A 5,500-nucleotide genomic window follows, 5' to 3' on the forward strand; every position below is an offset into this window, starting at 1 on the left:
CAGCCCTGGGGGTGCCCCGCCGTGGGGATGCCCTGCTGTGGGGGTGCCCCGCCCCGGGTTCCCTGGGCACCTGCGCTCCTGGGCTGCAGGACTCTGTGATGCTGGGGTTCCCCAGGAAGTGCTCCTCCCCAGGCCAGCCGCCCACTCCACACTGTAAACCCTCCCCCCAAGGGCTCCACTGGGGCTGTTCCTCCCCTGAAGCGCTGGGTGGCCCCGCAGGTCTCCCGTCCCCCCTCAGGGGGCTGTCAGCACCTGCAGCTGGCCCGACGCCGGGGCTGTCTGGTTCCTCTGTCTGCTGTGGTCCGTCTATAAATACTCTTTTTTCATGTGTGATTTTTACTGATGTCAGAGGGGAAGGGAGAGGGAGAGAGATGGAAACATAAGTGATGAGAGAGAATCACGGATCGGCTGCCTCCTGCACTCGTCACACTGGGGATGGAGCCCACAACCCGGGCAGGTGCCCTGACCAGGAATCGAACCCTGACCTCCTGGTTCCTAGGTCAATGCTCAACCACTGAACCACACCAGCCCGCCTCTCTATTGCACTTTGATTTTAGCTTCTTGGCACTTTCTTGTGTCACCTGAACTCATGCTTCCCAGACAACTGGTCAATTTCCACCATCCCCTGTATCTCTGTCTGTCACACACACACGGTCAGAGCCTCGGGTTTACATGGATACGGCTCAACCTTTACACCAGTGAGTTCACACCTCATTAGAATGGGAAGGGAAAGAAATTGCCGCCCTGAGCTGGAAAAGTCGCCTGTGTTTCAGCGGACAGTGTGGGCCTGTCTCCCGCAGCAGGAGAAGGACCCAATCCACGCCCTGAAATGTGGGTCCCACTTACAGCGTCGAGCTGGGGGAGCCGTGTCCGCCTTTCCGTCAGCAGGATATTGTTCACATCGTGTTTCTAAAAAAACAACGAGTTCGGGTGACTTCATCCTTGCCGGCGGATTATGGTTCCTGCTTTGAAGCCACCGGGAGCTCAGCTGCTCCTGACGTGTCAGATCTGACCGGAACCAGCCTTGGTGTGAATGAATCACCGAACAGAATTCTCTCTTCTTTTAAGTCTCGCCAGACATTTTCCCATTGATTTCTAGGGAGAGCGGGAGAAAGAGGGAAAGACAGGGAGAGACCCATGTGAGAGAAACACATCGATGGGTTGCCTCCTGCATGAGCCCTGGCCAGGGCCCGAGCTGGGGAGGAGCCTGGGACTGAGGTACATGCCCTTGCCCTGACTCGAACCCAGGACCCTTCGGTCCACAGGCTGCCGCTCCACCCACTGAGCCACACCTGCCAGGGTGAACCCAGTTATTTCTTCTTCCTGACTGACGTAGGGCACCCGGCGGGACCCCTGCCTGCTAGCAGCTCGCACTTCAACGAGACAGGACAGGTGCACAGATAGGGTGCCCCCCCAACACGGACGCACACACTTTGAATAGCGATGAAGGCGGTGTTCATTAAAATACGCTGCATTTTCAAAACTGAGCTACCAGCTGTTCAAGGGTACGTCTGCTTTGGTGGGGGCACCCTGTATGTGTATATGTGTTTATAGGTGAACACGAAAAACACCCGAATTACATGCCAGGGAGGAGGAGAGCCCAGGACTGCAGTTTTTCCTCTGAAATCAATAAAAATATGTTTTAAAAAATCATCTTTGCATCACTGCACCGGTACCACCCTATCTTTTTTAAAAATATATTTGTATTGATTTCAGAGAGGAGGGGAGAGGGGGAGAGAGCGAAACAAACATCAGTGATGAGAGAGAATCTTTGATTGGCTGCCTCCTGCACGCCCCACTGGGGACCGAGCCCACGCCCCTGGCTGTGCCCTGACCAGGAATCGAACTGTGACCTCCTGGTTTGTAGGTCGATGCTGCACCACTGAGCCACACCTGCGGGCAACACCATATCTTTATTTATTATTTTTATTTATTTATTTCCCACCGTAGCTTTAAAAAAAACAAACAAAGAAAAGGTGAGGCTGCTGGTTTTCCCAGGCGTGTGAGGCAGGAAACTCCTCTCCCTGGCCTGTGTCTGAGGGTTTTGGGTTCTGCTTTTGCCTGACATGACTTGCGAGTGAGGCTTTTTATCTTAGACAAACGGTGTCTGGTTCGGGAGCCAGGCCTTTGGGAAATTCCCTTCCTCTCAAGCCCCTGAGTCAGTGCCAACCCGTGTCCACCCATGACCCAGTGCAGCTGGCTCGCTGCTCCCTCCCGCTGCCCACGGGTCCTGGAGGTGCCCCAGAGCCAGTGTGGGCGGGCCTCGGTCTCAGCTCCCCCTTCCCGCCCCGTGGCACCGCCACTCACTGGCCAGTCCCCCTCCCCTCACGGCCCCCTGGCTTCCACTCTGGAGGCCTTCCTGGAGGAAGGGTCCTGTGAACCAGGCAAGACCTGGGGCCCGCCTCCTAGCCTCCCGCTCCTGGGCAGGAATAACGTCCACCTGTGCTGGAGGCACGCTGGGGACAGTCACTGCGGAGAGCTGTATGTGGGTTTCCTCACTTCCTTCCACAGCCCTGACCTGTGGGGTCCATAGTGTTCCCACTTTACAGATCAGGAAACTGAGGCCCAGGCTGGTAGAATACATTTCACAAGGTCACTGGGTGGGAAGGAATGTTGCCCCCTCCCGTGAACGTTGGCGAGGAGTTTTGGACGATGATTCATGTCTGATACAGGGCTGGGTGGGGGGAGGGGCGGCCACAGTCAGGCAGAGCCCAGGTGGCCCGCTAAGTGGGGAGGTGTCAGGTCTGTCTGGGTGGAAAGAGCGGAATGACGTGATCACGAGGAAACATGTCTGTCCATCTGCAACTGCTCCTAGCAAATCCTCGCCTGGGAACGCGAGGCCTCGCAGCTTCGTGCGCCTTCCCCGGACGCCCGTTCCAGAACTTGCCCTGGTATGCACCGGCCAGCATTCTTCCCCTATCAGCGTGGCCTCTACCTGCTCGCTCCATTGACGCAGCAAACACTCGCTGCCGTGTCTCCGGGCGCGATGCCAGGCACGGGGACAATCGTTGGAAAAAAGGCCAGTGAGCCACCAGCCAGCGCGGCTCTGAGGTGGAGCATCGACCTAGGAACCAGGAGGTCAGGGTTGGATTCCTGGTCAGGGCAGGAGGCAGCCGATCGATGATCCTCATCGTTGATGTTTCTCTCTCTCTCTCCCTCTCCCTTCCTCTCTGAGATCAATAAAAATGTATTAAAAAATAAAAGCCAGTGTGCCTTCCTTGACAGCGTTCACACGCTCAAGCTGCACGTGACACAAGTAAGTGCTGACTTACCATCGAGGTGTTTAAAACAGAGATGGGGGTGTGTGTGGGTGTGGGGGGTCACGGTTCACGACTGTGAGAGCCGACGGGAGAAGTGGCCCCGCGAGGGGGCGGGGCAAAGGAGAAAGAAATGACACGTCTGAATCTGGAAAACATCTGTTTCAGCCAACACACTCCCCTTCCTCATTTCCTGTCTTATTCTCAACGTCTCAACACTTCGAAGTCCTCTCTACTGAATGCCCACACGCTCCCTGCACCCACCCCACGCCCTGCCCACGCGAGGGGCCCTCCCTTCCCCTTCCCCAAGCCCCAGTCTCTCCAACCAGAGCCCCCCCAAAACGCACGTGTCCTCAGGTCGCCTCACTCCCAGGCCTGGCTCTGTCGTACAATCACACAGCTGTGACCCCACTGCATGGAGGAGGCGAAGGCAGCCCCCTGCCTCGCCCACGCCCACTGTCCTTGGTACCGGCATCTTGACGTATTAACGTGCCTGGCTAGACACCCTCTACCTTCGCCCTGGACGGTGTGGCGCAGTGGATGGACCATTGGCCCATGGACGGAAGGTTGTGGGTTCGATTCCGGTCAAGGGCACATACTTCAGTTGCAGGCTCGATCCCCGGCCCTGGGCAGGGCACGTGCCAGAGTCAACCAATCGACGTGTCTCTCACGTCGATGTTTCTCTGTCTCCCCTCCCTCCACTCTCTAAAAATCCACAGGGAAATACCCTCGGATGAGGATTAACAACAACAAAACACCTGCTTTTCAGGCCCTGCTCGCTAGGTGTGGCCAGATGACTAAGTTCTGGCAAACGATAGACAGTGTTCTCAGAGCTTCCAGAAGACGTCCTGACCAGGATGGCCTGGGGCTGCACCTCTCTCCTGCGGCCTAGATGGCAGATCGGTGTGAGGGAAAAGCCCACATTCCCGGCTCGTCCCAGTGTCCCCCTCCATGCTCTGCACACCCAGAGCCTCCACACCCACTGGCAGGAGACGGGGTTCCCTCGCACCAGCAGGCCTGCCCCACCAGCTGGGCCCCCCCCAAACCAGCTCAGTCCTGGCCCCGCCCACCCGGGGCCGGGCCAGATCACACCCTCGAGGCCGCCCACCCTCCACCCGCTCCAGACGAGCCGTGGCCTGTGCTGGATGGACAGCGGCTCCAGGTCAGAGGGTCCCCAGTTAACTTGCTGGTGGCTCACAGCTCAGGGGACAGAATGCTCAGGGGATCTCCCTTTATTACGGACGGAGGGAACCAGGGGCGCCAGAGGGAGAGGTTCAGGGGCAGGGTGGGGAGGCCGAAGGCCCCACGCACCTGCTGTTGCCCTGGCAACCTCCTCCTCTTCGGGGCTTTCCGGACTCACCGAATGACATGACGGAGCTGCCAGGGGAAGGCGCTTCTATGGCAACAGCACCTGGGTCGTCGCCCTCGGGAATTCCCAGGCACCGGCTCCAGGGGACGGGGTGCGGCCGCTCCTGCTGCTGTGAGAAGCCCCGTCGCCCAGGCAGCAGCTGGTCCGGGCACAGCCCTGGGCACCGGAGCCCTTCTTCATCCTCTTCATTTTTGATTTAACGATCTCAGAGCGGGAGGGGGAGGGAGGGAGGTGGGAACATCAGTGACAAGAGAGGATCCCGGGCCGGCCGCCTCCTGCACGCCCCCCACTGGGGCCGGAGCCCACAAAGCGGGCCTGTGCCCTGACCAGGAATCGAGCCCCGACAACCACTGAGCCACACTGGCCGGCAAGGAGCTGGCGGTTTCGAATGGAACTCTTTGTGTTGGGTTTGCCGTTTGCTGTGAGGACATTTAACCAGCACATCATCGTTTCCAAGTAACGCCGCCTCCAGTGAGGGTCCGAGGAAGGCTGTTACCGTGAACGCTCCCGCGGCCGCCTCCTGGTCAGCGGTGCTTCGTGGGCACTTACTCTCCATCCCGAAACGCCATGCCCTGCGTTCACGTCTTCCCACGGCCCCCTCCCTGCCTCCTGCACAAAGTGCTCAGATGCTGGCAGACAGCCCACAGAACCTGCGCTGACGGAGGCCAAAGGGAAACCCCCTTTCACTTGGCGAATGTTACTGAGACGGAGTGTGCGGCCCAGGCAGGGGCGGCTGGGGGGAGGCATGTTAATTACAGGGTTCAGGGGCTTAACAGGCTCCTGAGGATGTCGGGAGCCTCCAGGCTACCAGTGCGATTTGCTGAGACTGGGACCAACTGGGACCAATCCAGGAGGAGGGGGAGGAGGAGGAGGA

The sequence above is a fragment of the Myotis davidii genome, unplaced genomic scaffold (genome assembly GCF_000327345.1).
Source record: "Myotis davidii unplaced genomic scaffold, ASM32734v1 scaffold221, whole genome shotgun sequence".
Lineage (NCBI taxonomy): Eukaryota > Metazoa > Chordata > Mammalia > Chiroptera > Vespertilionidae > Myotis > Myotis davidii.